We start from the raw sequence: 15644 nt of genomic DNA, 5'->3' as shown, positions 1-15644 counted from the left end.
GTAATTACATTAGCTGTCGGTTGATGCCATTCGCTTGTCCTGTATGTTCATAAATCATTTAATAGTAATGTTCGTGGGTTCCATGTCTGTAACTGTAATCAAATTCTGCCTGCATGAATGCATGCGAAACCCAAATGCCATAGGTCAGATTTACACTACTTGCCCAGCAATCTACTTCCCGATTCTTGGAAGTTAATTAACTACTTCAGAATTAATAATTTACCATACCATGACTGCAAAACCATTGGAGTTTTCATGAAGCTACTAAATGATATCTGTAAAACGGATCAAAGCACATAATTCTTCATTACGTAGCCACCTAATGTTTACAATCAACTCAGTCTTGTTCAGATCAAATAACCTACGCAATATTATATATTCGAAAAACTTAAAGGGACGTTCTTTCATTAGCATGAACATGTAAATTTCAGGTTTCTGGGTATTTGAGGTAGCAAAGAAATAACAAGAATTTCCCGGAGCTGCTTCGGGTACCATTATAGGGATGCTTAAACATTCCTTGTTCCTATTTTCTAAAATCCATAATCGTTTTTGAATGTGAACATATTATTTTGGAACATCATTATTATTACTGAACATGATAAAATGATTTTCGAGTTTTCATTATCGAATTATCAAAATGAATATTTCTTCCATTTCTGAACCCAGAAACAATTGTTGTTGAAATCTTTTTTAAAGTAGTGACTGTTTCATGCTAAGATATTATCTTTGTTATTTTGTGTTTGATGTAATCTGTATTGCTTTTCCATTAACAGTACCGTCTAATTTCGTAATTTCTAGTGAGTTGATGTAATTATGTTACAAGCATTTCTTGGATCCCAGAGCATGAAACTCGCAGTTTCATGTTGCTATAATTGTTGTTTTAGGTCCTTAACAAAATTTATAACATTAAAATACCTCGCTTATAGATTCACCAATTAGTTAGTTACTATAGGAAACAGTTGAAGATCAACCTGGCCTCAATGGACTGATTTGGTCAGACATATGAGACATAATGCACTGTCAGACATATTTGAGTACTTTAGTTAAAAATAACCACATTTAATTCATTAGTTTGCCCTTATGATCTATGAGTGAGTAAAGTTAGGCACAACCAGAGTCAGAAATGAAAGAAGAGAAGTAAGGAAGACATGGTAATGAGTGAAGAATAACAAAACGCAAGTAAGAAACATCCAGTCAGTATGGAACTATGCCAATATTAGTATATCTATCAAAATAATTTATTACAATAGAAAACTTGCATTCAAAGTAAAAAATAGAAACAGATTATTTCGATTTGACTGAGTTTAATTCTGTTTTTTATTTTATCTTTACATCTTTATTTACATTTTGTGTATGTAGTTTTATTGTTTTGGTTAAAATAATTATTAAAAAGCGATTTAAAGTCAATTATGCCCGTTAATACAAATCTATCCACTACTCAATTATTTAAATTCCAATACATCATGGGTAATATTTAGCTAATCAATTGTTGAAATCTTAAAATATTCTTTTTTTATTTTCAATGTATCTACTACATGAAAAGATGTTTCGATAAAAAAAAAAAAATCAACATTATGAAGGGGCAAATATTTTAAAAAATAATTTCATACAGTTAATTATATTAATATTTTAAGTTTCTTAAGTATTGAATTGCATTCCATTTATCAAAGGATTTTTTGATACTCCACTTTTTAATTTACATTCTAACGTTTTCTCATAAATAAAATATATAAGTATATTTTCTTGATCTGTAGTAATTAACATTAATTATCTTTTTATTAAATAAATCAATGGTATCCTTGCTTAGTGTAAACACTTTTTATTATATCAATAGTACAACGTTTTGGCGAATTTGGCCATTCTGAAGGATAATCTTCAAATATAAATTCTCACATTCTCACCTCACATCAAAATATAAAAATATTTTGCAAGCTATTCTGCCCAATTCATTAATTGTAAGTCAAAATCGCCCTATTTTTTTAAAACTTCATTGATTTATAAAACTTTTAATTTTCGATTAATCAACACTATTACTATCATATAAATATATAGAGTTTGTTTATATGATATTGATAGTGTTGATTAATCAAAAATTAAAAGTTTAAAAACAAGTAGGGTTTTTATTTTACAATGTTGTTATTCGATCTAAGTGCTGTTAATACAAATATTTGATCTTACTTTAGTCTACCTGACTTTAATCTCACTATCTAAAATCTTTTAAAAAAATGTTCCAGAGTTTATTTATGATGCTACTCACTATTTTTGTTTGATGTTTCACTAACACTGATATAATCAAAATGTTGAGAGTATGTTATTCATTGGTATCAGTAACTCACTAACACCGAGAACCGTTACCGAGTGGACTTGCCGCTGACAGGAGGATACAGAAGGACGAGCAATAAATAAAGACGACGGGGAAGATTTGTGGTCAAAGGGCGATCCTTGGTTAGGCACCATTACTCCAAAACATATGGGACGATAAAAATGCCGGTTGCAAGCACCGCCAGAAACTGCCCCAACTCAATTTTTAATTCTCCCCTCTTTTTTTCCCTTTTTTTGTTTTCTGCTTCTTTTTTTTTCACACCATTATTTCCCCCATTTCCAAGAGGAACTGATAACGAAAGATAGAGTAAAGATTTTCTCTTCCCAAAGAAAATACGGCAGTTGTAATTCTTATTTTATTACTTCGACAGTTCCCTTTGCTATTATAAATATAATAAAGTCAAATAATAAAAAGGATATTTTAGAAACACCTGGCATCTTTTTACTAATTAAATATTTTCGTTGACCATTTCTATTCCTAGTTTAAACTATTTTTAAAATATAGCTATTTTTACTATATTATGTACGATAATAGTAAATTCTGTTCTATTCCCAAGTAGCCATAGTTTTCATATGATAAGAAAAATTTTATTTCGGGTTATAGGGCGGTTGAGGTGGGCAAGATTACTTCTAATTATTTTTAGTGTTATAATTTCCTTAAAATTTGGACTTAGAGTTGAGCTTTGGGGCTCTGCTAAAACCACCGAATTCCTCCTACCCAATCCTTACAATTCAAAATTCTTCTTAAAATTCTTAACGCTCCTCACACAAAATCATCCTCAAAGACATTAATGATGCATATAAAACTGATCTAGACCAAACTAGGTATCAATATGTCCATTCTAAACTCTCTTACTACCCAAACCTTTCTTCCTCTACTATACCTGAAAATCCTCCTACACGCATAAAAAGAAGATGGTCTTCTGACCTTCTACTTTAGAAATAATAATGGAGTCCTAAAATGAATAGTTTATTCACAAGGTTGTATTTAATCCTATGCAGTACAGATTTAGTTCTAATTTTACTGTATAACCGGTACTATTATGATATAAACCACATCCGTGGCCGCCAAAAACCTAAAATCAAAACACCAAAATCGGGCTTTTATATAGTTTCTACATTCAAGGGATAAAAAAAAAACATAAAAAAAACATAAATCATGTGGTTACCTATAACACTAACACTAACGAGTCACCGGCATCAGACGTTTGGTGTGCACGTTACAATCCATTGATGTCCCAGGACATGAAAGTGTTATTAATGTTGTAAATTTCAACAAATGAAAAAAATAATTTCCTAGAGATTGTAACGTCACCGTACATCGACCAATACTCATTAAAATTGAATGTTTTAAAAGTAAGATACGAAAAGCCTTATATGATGGCTGAATTTTCTTATAAATTAAATCATTTTTCTGAAGTCCGCTGGATTCAGATAAACGACCGAGTGTGGATAAAATGAGTAATCAGTATATAAGAAATAACTATATAATTCAGTTAATTTAATATACTTACTGAATCCAATTAGGATTAAAGCCTCTTAATTTTTTGGGGCGGCATAAAATACTCCCATTAACATACTTCAAAATTTTCAGATAAAAATATTCAGTACAATTACAAAAAGCTCCTATGTACGTAAAATATATATATTTTTTACCTTCTAACTGACGATATTTGATATACTAGGATTTTTCTATACGTGATCATTCTATTCTAGCTATAGGGGAAGGGGTGGATTTTCATTCCGTAGGATGGCCACGAAATAAAAGTCAACCCACCCAGACAGGAATCGAACCAGCGCCGCTAAATGCCCAAGTTGCTAAGTTGACGCCTCAACACACCCAGCTACAAATGGGCTGTGTACGTCAACAATATAGGTATATATTATAGGTTTCTCTACTAACCTTCACATTGCAATTTTTTAAGAACAACAACGATTTCATGAAAAATATCATCCATATGGTCATACTAGTACTATAAAAATGCAATGGCCATGATGTCCACAGATTGTTGAAGAGGAGCTGGATGAGGGAGCAGTACAACAAATTTGCTGATTGTTATCTCAATGAACAGGTCTGAATAATATTTTATGGTTAAAATTAAAATGTAGAATAACCTGAGAAATTCTTTTGTCACAAAATGAAATATAAACGCCAAACCTTAACGAAAATAACAAATGATACTCGAGAAAGGCGGAAAGTCGACCTCGGTTTTTCTTCCGCACCTGGGACTTTATACATCAGCACAATGCCATAGCCTCACCGACTAGATTCTATTAAGACACATCGTAGTTTGGAAGTACTTGTCAGGACCACACTTGAAATATCATCCGGGGTGATTTATTGCATGGCTGTGGTTTGGAGAGGGATCTCGTCCGCAGTGAGGAGAGGTCGGGAGAGGCGTAGATAAAGCGAAAGAACTCACTTCATAAAAGTTTTAGGCGAATAATTTATGCGGTGTTTCTGTAATTTTCAGGAAAAAAAAGTAGGAAAAGAGAACAGTTTTCTATATGCCTGGTCCTGAAGCAACAATAATTTCACAAAGAAGTTTTTTCCTCAAGAAATATTTTATTTAACTTATTTATATAAACTAATTTAGATCCAAAACTATCTGTGGTTTTCAAAAACATAGTATGGTTCAAAAGTATGTCCACACGTAAAGCGGTATAGTGTTTAATACTTTAAAAGCTTAAAAAACAAAAAAACAGAGTAAAGGCCCGTTTACAAGGTGTCCGTTTACAAGTATCGTAGAAAATTTTAATTTACTGTTATTACTTCCTTAAATTTTTATAAACTCCTTAAGGATTTATATGTCGAAAAAATGATTCAATCGATTAAAGTTCTCTTTCCAAATTAGTTGAGAAAGTATGATATAACAAAAAATAATAATTAAATTAGAAATAAATATTAAATTATCAAGTATCAAAGTTTTTATCAAGAGCCTAATGCTGTTCTTATATTACTTAAGCGAAACAGCAGTTCGAAAAATTGGATTATTAGGGCATTTCTAGTGATTAGGTAACGAATGCGTTGATGGGAAAATGTTTATTGAGTGACGAACGGTGTTAGGAATTAGAAACATGCTGAAGCCTGTCACAGATAGGTCATACTAATCATGATGTTTCTTGGTTACCCTAAGCCTGACCTAATCGATATAGTTGAATATCGATTGGGCTGTTTTGATACTCCCCAATTCAACCAAAAAGTTAAGGTACAGAATTAATTGAGGGGTCTACTTGTTTCTTCTAAAAAAAACTTATAAGTAGACAAAAAACAAAGTAAGAATTGTGAAATACTATTAACCTATTTCATAATTCTTACTGGTTTAATTGAAAAAAAGGGTTGTTTAAAATTTTAATAATTAATTATGCAACTTCGTTAAACGGCATTACATAACTCCATCCTTACTTAACTCTCCAGTAGTTGCATTTACTCTGAGAAATATCCTGAGATTATTTTTTATTATGACCCGTGATTCTCCAGTTCAGTAAACCCCCCACCCTTGCTATCCTTCTAACAGATAACTGTGTGACTCTTTGTCAGATATGAAGAAAAAGAAACGTATGTAAAGATGTAATATGTGTGGGTACTACTTATATGTAAGTTTACTTTGATGGTTTTAGGAAAGAAAAATAATATTATGTTATTTTATTTCATTAATGAAAAATAATGATATTTAGATTTAAATTATTACATAGACTTTTATTCCGGTAAATATTATGATAATTAAATTATGACTCGTGTCTATGATATTTTATTCTTTCAATATTTTAACATAACATTTTATGCCATTTTAAATAAAATACATTAATATTATAAATTTGATACGCTGATAAAACCAGGGAAAGATTTAGGACCCAATTGTACTAAAAGAATAAGTTCAATTACTTATATTAAATCAAAATCATAGATTGAACTGTTGTGAACTGAAGTATGTTGATGTGAGATGTTCTATTTGTGAATTGCATGTGGTTTTATCTTATTCTATTCTAGTAATGAGTATATAATATTCTGTTAATGAGTAGTAATTTAAGGGAAATAAAATTTTATTTGGAAATCTTTTTAAATTACATTATGATTAAATTTACATTGGCCCCTATGCCCCATCCTAGATTCCAACATCATATACCCAGATCACCAGTTTGGATTTTATACATCCTACTCCACTATCCAGCAACGATAATTAATATTGTCTCATTTGCATTGGACACGGAATGTACTGCTCGGGAATCTTTCTTGATGTATAACAGACTTTCAGTCGAGACTGCTATACAAGATCCGTAAAAGCATACCACCTACATACTTCCTCTATTTAAAGTAAATCACAACGGCACTAACTCATCCCTCTTTCCTTACAATCCTTGATACAGCTTTTGCAGCTGACATCCCAACCCATCCTTACACTATCCTCACCATGAATGCCGATGACACATGTCTATTATCAGTGAATAATGACCCACCCATTGTATCCCAAACCCTCCAATCCCACTACACTATTCTTGAAGAATGTTATCGAAACTGGAGGGTTTGAATTATTTAAAATAAATCCCACCAAGTCATATTTACCCTTCGTCATAAGCACATGACTTCCAGCCTCACGGTATCGTTTACATACCCCACTCATTTTTCTTGAACAGGTCTGTTACATCAGACATCTGGACAAACGACTGAGTTTGAATCCTCATACAAGACTGAAAAGAATTCCGACTTTTACAACACTTAGACAAACGGTCTAAACTTCCAACTATTTACATAAGACTTACAGATTTGAGCTTTGGAGCTCCACTAAACCGTCGCATGTCTCTGGTATCTACTCCTTACAATCTTCAATGATCTATTTATTGTCGATTTGGCCAGAACCAGATACCAATGAATCCATGAAAAACTTCCAAACTATCCAAACCCAGTCGTTTCTAGTATGTCTTCTTAATTAACTGATAACCCTCCTAGGCGTCTGAAATGAAGATGGCCTCGAGATCTTCTCCTCTAAAAATATTATCGAAGCTCTATCAATAGGTAGATTCTCCACATGCCTATATTATATTATTTTTTAACCAACATTAAATTCACTTTTACACTGTATAAATTTTTATACAGTTGTAAATATCAATAAATTTTAATAATATATTATTCAAAGTGATTTTGTTAGCATAATTAGACAATGTAAAAGAGGCATCTCACAGATGATATGCGACTACCAATGTGTCATAAAGGAGCGTTGTATACGGGAATTACATTAAAACAGACGTGATTTGCCTTCTTTAGTCTGGGTTTGATTCTCCATCAGAAATGAAAGACATTATTGCCGAATCGACCGCTATGTTAATGAGGAAGAGAGACCAATGTATCGCCAGAGACCGGTTGCGTGACTCCGCCAACACTAGATCACCTTCACACCTCGCCTGCTATCTCCCCCGTCTCGCCTTTCTCATCTACTTTATAGTGCATCCTCTTAGCCTCCTCGCCCGATTATTCTCCATTTTAGAGGATAACAACACCTCAAGTTCTCATCTCATTAAAACTCCTTTACTCAATCTGGCTCGTTGGGTTCAAAAGAGACACTCAATCAATTTACGGAAGGTTCGGATGAATTCATGCAGAATAAATAAATAAGCGAATGCTAGACCATGATTCACATCAGATATAAGCTGAAGAATCATAAAGATATATAAATAAAATTCATTTTTTTTTAAAGAAAGAACAATAAAAAAATTAAGAATAAAACAATCTTAGTGTAAAAAAATACAAAATATTCACTAAAATATAACGAACTACAGAATAAACAAAAATACAGTGTGTTTCAAACATACGAAGGTAATAAAATAATTCTATTTAAAATATAACTTACTAAAAATTCAATCATTTTTTTTTTCTTTAAGGTTAAATGGTTTCTTTCTTATAAAGTAAGCCATTGTTTTTGTCAGGTGTCGATGTTACTTGGAAGAAAAGATGAAACATCTATTTGAAATTGTTTATTAAGTATGAATATTAAAAAAGAGATGAAAATTTAATTTTTTTTACCCTGGCAAATAATATATATGAAATTACGACTAATTATTTCCATTCCATATTATTCCTACTCTTAATTTCCTGCTAATTATAACAAATAACTAATGAAAAGGCGTAAAAAACCTTGATAATTTTACAAAGCGAAGATGTACTATTTATTTGACTGCTTGTGATAAGAAATCAGTGAACTGTCTCGGAATTCGAAAATAAACATATTAGGAAATAACTTTTAAATTATATTTATCATAGAATGAATAATGTAAAAAAATAAAAAAATTAAGTACCTACAAACAAATTGATATAGGTCAAGAAGAATATCAGAAAAACTGAGTAATTTTGTTAATTTTATATCAATTGTGGGAGATCGTGATGGAGTAAGTGAGATTCATGATGATCTTTCTTCTACTCACTGACGTTGCTCAGGCCATGAAAAAAGAACATTAAATTAATGAATAGGTTTCTCGATTCTTTTACACCAGAACTTATGCACTGTATTCATCAAGGAAGTTTTTGAACGCGTATGATTAAAAAATGGTGATACAGCCAATACTAACTGAAATTCGTTTAGATTAATTTTACGAATATTCAGATTACTTTTCTATAATTCCAGAAATCTATAAATAATGTAATATAAATAAAGAAATAAAATATACTAGAAAATTTAATAAATAAAGTAGAAAAGTGGTTTATTAAAAAACCACTAAACTAGCTATTCAAGAGAATTTAGAAGTATCATGTTATTATCATTCATTATGTGAATCATAGATTCTTCATGTTTGGGTCAAATTAATGGATACTCCAATGAATTATCAAATATCCCACTCCCAACCCGCCGGATTCAATACTCAATCCCATATTCTTGTTTTTCCACCACAGACCAAGAGCTACCCTCTTATCTGAATGTATTCAGTCGCAATGGACATTCGGCCATAGAAGGATTATTCAAATCCCAGGCTACAGTCTTATCGTGGAGCTGCACTATGGTCACTCGGTATTGATGGTTATTTCTGTAAATTTTATCTCATCTGGTCTTTTATAACTGTATGAAGACAAATGCATCTTTCTATTACTTATATTATTGCATTTACCTTTCTTAATCTTATAAGATTTATATCACGGGTAAATCCTGCGTGTACAGATTTTGTGTGTGTGTAGTTGAAAAATATTCAGATAAAAAAAAAAAAGAAAATGAAATTCTCAGTTCAAAATTGGTCTAGACTTTTAAAACTGTTAAAGTGAAATGAAATTTGCAGATAAAGTTGTTCACACATTATCCAGTCAGGCAAGACCGCCACACATTAGACAAGGAGGAAACGAAAAATGTTCTAGCCTCTGTCGCCTCTTTCCTTCAGATAACTGAGTAAGAAAGAAAGAATCACTTTTATTACTTTTTGTATTATGATCTCCTAGAGAGATTATAGCATAGTCGTGGTATATTGCCAATATTCAATGTAAGTGAATGTTTTAAAGGCAAGATAAGATAGGCGTTATCGGACGCTAATTTATAATACACATCGATGTAATTCGTTTTCAAAGACGGCTCCACTGGTAGTGGTTCCACACTCATTTTAATTTTTTTTAATTAGTTTTTAAATATAACGGTAGTCTTTGATGAATATATATTAAAATGTGAGGTTATGAATACAATAACCATGAAATTTAATAATTTTTTCATATTTTCGCAAATTCATGTGTGATTCTGACTTTAAATACAGAAATTTTTAAAATTTAAATTATTTAGTTAATTGTGAGTGTGTTATATATGAAAGTAAGATGTTCCGAGTGCGGTCAAAAGAACTCAAATAATAATTAAACTTTTTATTGTGAGCCAACGTTTCGGCCCACTCTACAGGTCTTCTACAGGGCTAAAAAGGTTACAAGCAACTAAAATAATATATGGCTAAAAATTATTTAAAATATGTGAACATTTCCATAAAAATTAACAGAAATAAATTGAAGAAAATGATGTACAGCAAAAAGTGTAAATAAGCATGAATTACAAAGAAAGTATTGGACTGTTGGGCAAACGGATAAAATAAAAAGTAGAAAAACGAGAAATATAATAATCCAATAAACACTAAAAGACGGGAAATATGGGAAATAAGGATAAAATAAAGGTCAAGAAAGAAAAAGGTACTATAATGTTTAGTTACTATTTCAGTTTATTTTAATGCACTCAGACCATCATCCTTTTGCAAATTATTATTTAACCATTGCAATGCTATAACACTATTATTTTATTTTACTATTACTTTATTATTACTGCATTGTATGTTATATTTTATATTTGTATAATTAGGAATAACTTTATGTGTAAGGCACTATGCCGCTAAGTTCAGGTACCTAGATAAAATTAGAATTTTATTTGTTCCGTTACTATAACCGTGATACAACCCTGTGTACTGAGGAGCTCTCCGGCATCCATCTAGCCTCATAAATTGGGTATCCTTAATTGGGTAAAAATCTGGCGGTAGTGGGTGATTTTGACCAAATCACTTCCTTGCTCAACCGTTGGTCTAGTATTTCTTACAAAGTTCTGTACAAGTTCCTTCATGGGTTGTAGTGGTACGGATTTTAATTTTTTTAAGTATTACTAACGTCAATATCATCATTATATATCATAAAGCATTACTATAGCTCTCTGGTGCATTTACGTTATTAAAGTTGACATTTTTTCAATCAGAATATCTTAATACAAATGTTTATTTGAAAACATACAGTTACATTGATTTTTGTTTATCACCATTTCTTTGTTACACTGAGGGCCCGTCCGATATCCGACCATGTACCATCTAGAAGCATTGCGGATTATTGGGAGCTACTAACAGAATATTTACAGAAAGTTCTGAACTAACATGGCAAAGCAGAGGTGGGTGGATAATTTTCACCTGAGCAGTTAGAACATAACAAGGGTTGTTGTTTGGACCTCCTGAAGAGCTCGAGTAAGCACAACTATTTGCTCTTGGCCTTAAAAGGGTTAACAATACCGTATAATCTGGCTTTGTACCACTATACAAGCTCTATACAACTTCTCTTAGACTTTTTAACACTATGAAGTTTTTTTTATTTTTCGCGAATCATCTAAATCCCTCGCTAAAATGGTTGAAGGAACAAGATCTTGATGTTCTGAAAAATAAACGAATTTTTAAATTTAACTTTATATTTGGTGAGTACGAACTTGGTCATCAAATACGTCGTAAGGTTACCCTAGACAATAACCTATAAAATAATTAGTTAGTTCATTCTATAAAATAAAAAAAAAAAAAGTAAATTCCAATTTAGATACACACACTTGGGGAATATCTCCTAAAATATGATAAGAACGTATATGACTTTTATTCTTTTTATTATTTAAAAATAACTTTGTTAATAAGTGAAAGAAAATAGTGTAAAATGAATTATAACTAAAAGTTTTAAAATTAAATGAAAAAGTGAAAAGATAGCTTAATTTTACCTTAAATTATTAGAACTGGGCAGATTAGCCTGCAAAAATTTTAATGGTCGGAGGTAAGGCCTAAATTTACAGTTATGATTGTCTTTGAGGATGGCCATGTTTGAGACATAACAAGATAAAAATTATTTTAATTAAACAATAAAACCAGTCAGAAAGAAGTGATAAGGTTATATATAAAATAAATTCATAATAATGAGTCTAATAAATTCCTTAAAGCACGAAAGTAGTAATTATTTGTAACACAGTATAGCCTAAGGGCTGGTAGTATATCTAGATAATATGGATAGCCAAATTAATTCGTAATATTATGGAATTGAGGATACTAAATAAAATTGATAAACCTCAATATGATAAACATTAGTGATTTCAAAAGATTGCTAATATAAATTCTTAATCGATATAGCATCTTTTTGTTTAAAAAAAAACAAAAAAAAACTGTGGAATAACACTAAACATCTGTTTAGCTATTTAAAGCGAAAGCACTTTAACTCACACTGTAATTATTTTTTTAACTTATGTTTTTCATCAAAGGAGGGAAAAGGATTTTCCTATAGTCGAATAGGAAAGTCGATTGTTCCTTACAGATTGAAACCGGTACTGACTCGAATGCTATGATTTTAAATTTATTATTTTATGTTTTGTTAAATATGTCACGTTCTTGCCAAATAAACGCACTAACTCCGACTTTAGGTGATTTCCTAAATCAGTCGCAGAGAGTTAATAACTAGAAAAAAGAGACTGCGATGATCTGAAACCAACGATAATTCTCTTTTTTTCGAATTACTGATCACTCCCTGGATAATTAGTTTGTAAATAGATCCCTCATCTTAAAAAGTGAAAACAGCACAGTGATAACTACTTGTGATCATGTAGGTTGGAGACAAGAACAAGGAACGATTTTTCAGAAAATTATCAGGCCTTCAGGACCCCATAAAGGATATTTGAACACAATCCAAGCCCTAGGTGCCTAGAACAAGAATGCTTTGCATATGTAAAATAAATAAGGGGGACCATAATGTTGCTGTGGTAGAGAATATAGGGACGGCCTGCAGTGGAATTGCAGGAACCCCCTCACAAAGACCTTGGTAAATTGGATATTTTTACAAGGCACTTTTTTATCTATGTAAAGCGGCTATGCAGTTATCTAGGGATGGTAGCATTTGATTTGCTTCCTATGTCCTCATATAGAATGCTATAGTTGCCTCTTGTCGATATAGCGGAAATGGTTATATAAGATCCAATTTCATTGATAGCAATGTGTTTGGAATCTGATTTATTTTATTTGTTTATTATGTTAGTCCAACTACAAATACGTCTCTTGTTGTATTTATTTAGTTCATAATACCTCTTTCATCTACTACAATAAGTCTGGAGGAAAATATTGTTATTTATTCAGTTTTTAGAAAATTATACACTTAAAGTGAATAACATTTACAATTTTTCTTTCCTTGGTATGGTTTTAACTCTTCTTCCTCTTTTTTTTTCATACATCATCACCAGAATGGGAAGTAGCTCTGAGATTATTCATTCTGATTTTAGTAGTTAAAATTTATTTATTCCCTTAACTTATTTATTTTAATTTATTTATTCATTGAAGTATTTCTTTTGACTGACTGTTTTTTTTTTCTTTTTTCCACTAAATTTATACATTTATTTTTTAAACTTTATGTGTTTCTTTGTATAAACTGATCTACTGTGATGACTATTATGTCTTTGGTTTGACTCCACATTGGTCAGATGATAAATTTGTTTAACGGATCGAACGTGGATAGCGGATCACTGGAAAGGGGAGGTATGAGAGAGTGAGATAGGGAGAATATAATTGCCAAGTTAATGAAATAAAGAAAGAAAAAAATTGATAAAGGAAGAAAAAAATAAAATAAAATATTTGTAGTATTTATATTCATTGACGAGTTAAAAATAATATATACGTATATTGTATATTATGTCTAATCATGGATTGATTGGTATGCTGTGTACTATAGGAAGCTAATTCAATTGGGCAGCATCGCTAAATAAAGCATTCCTCTCTTATACCGCTATCCAGAAAAACGTTTCAAATAATGTGAGTTAATTTCGATGGAACTCAGCTTAACCTAACTTAGATACAAAACCTAGGCTTAGTCAACTGAAATTTAATATTTAACTGCAAGTATATTTGAGCCCTCTAGTTTATCTTAAGGCTGTCAATTTTCATATCACAACAAGTTTTAATCTCGTAAGGTCAACAGCTATTTTTTTTTGCATATATTAAGAACGCCAGAGGTGTACATAGGAGTAAAAATTGAGTGGAGGAAAGGAGAGGAAAGAGATGCAAGGAAAGACCTAAGAGAATGAAGACAAGGATGCCTTCGAAAACAGGGATTTAGATTGGATGAATAGAAGAGAACTGGTCCAGAAAATGGATGGAGCGATCTGTTCTGGAGCGCACTCCTCGCCCAGTGCTGCGGCTGGGAAGAACCGCGTATCTCATGTGTATTGTTATCAAAATTTGATATTAATTGATTACTTTCTCAATTTTAGGCAACTTTTAAGTGTAATCAAGCGTACCCATACACAGAATTCACGATTACTTTTGTGATATATTGATGGATTTAATTGTCCATGAGTTAAAAAAGTACAATTCATCGTTTATTAGATTGAATAGTTTGCAGTAAAAATTCATGTTATTTCAAAAGCGTAAGAAATTCCTCTAATTTTATCTCAATATTTTTTGTTTTGAGTTTATTTGTATAATGTAAATCGTAAGCATGTTAAAATCGTTAATACCTTATTTGTATTTTAGCTGATTCCGGAACCGTCCTGTCTTCTATAACAAAAACTCATAATTATTTTATTGTTTTTGAAGGAGCGTTTATTTGAAAGAAAGGATTCGTAGCCGTCAAGTGAAAGAAAATTTAGAAGGAATTCTTTTTCATAAAGATAGATGATGCCCTATGTGACGAAAAAAATCAACTTTTTTGGAACCTTCCAACAGCATAAAATCATATAGACCTTTCTTCCCATCCTTTCAAATTTCTTTGAGAATATCCTTCTTAAAAGAATCCTAAACATAATAAAATCTTCCAATCTTCCGTCTTATCAGTTTGGATTTCACTACAACAGTCAGGATATTGCACTGGTTTTTGTCTTGGTATGGCACACTGGAATGCTCTTCAAGATCAAAGTCCAATCACCCCAGTCATTTAGCTCGCGCGCTGACGATTTGGACAATTATATGGATTGCTAAGTAGAAAATCGCAGCTTTCAGTTGATAACGAATTACTACTTTACAAAACAATAATAAAGCCTATTTGAACTTATGGACTAGAAATACGTTAGATGTTTGTCATACTCAAAATCAAATGCGTTCAATCCTTTCAGTTCAAAGGCCTTCGAACAATAGTCAATGCTACTAAGCAACAAACAATACCCTACATTATGACCTAAATATCCCATTTGTATTTGACCTTAATAGTCCAAATTCACCACGTTTCATGAGGAACTCACTCATGGTCCTAATCTCTTAGCCACTATCTAGCATTACTCATCTCTGCAATCTCCTACAAAAGTTGAAACGGCAGGGGCTCAGAGACCTATTATAAATAATTATATTGGAGCTCTGGCAATGGCCATATTCTTCACTCACGTCATGAGCGTCTGCGGCTAGCGCGCTCACTCATCCACCATTGACTTTTAATTCCGGGACGCGGTTGATAGAGTAGCGTCGGGATCTTCTGGAATTCTGCTCTTTCAGTGAAGGAACGAGCTCGGTTCGTAGTTCTCCAGGCTGAATGTAAATATTATAAATGACAGTAAGATATTATTTTACTTTAAGTTTAAATTTCTTTTCTATTTTTTTATCTCTTATTTTTTTATTTA

General features: G+C 31.5%; 1 protein-coding gene across 1 annotated transcript in view; it reads left to right on the top strand.

The window, feature by feature from the left end:
• The window catches only part of LOC106687190 (uncharacterized), a 141324-nt gene that overhangs the window by 12643 nt on the left and 113037 nt on the right, over positions 1 to 15644 (top strand). The window lies entirely within an intron of this gene.

This window comes from Halyomorpha halys, unplaced genomic scaffold (assembly GCF_000696795.3).
Source record: "Halyomorpha halys isolate HHAL.00 unplaced genomic scaffold, Hhal_1.1 Scaffold923.1, whole genome shotgun sequence".
Lineage (NCBI taxonomy): Eukaryota > Metazoa > Arthropoda > Insecta > Hemiptera > Pentatomidae > Halyomorpha > Halyomorpha halys.
The sequence above is the reverse complement of the archived record's forward strand: the minus strand, read 5'-3'. Positions and strand labels throughout refer to the sequence as shown.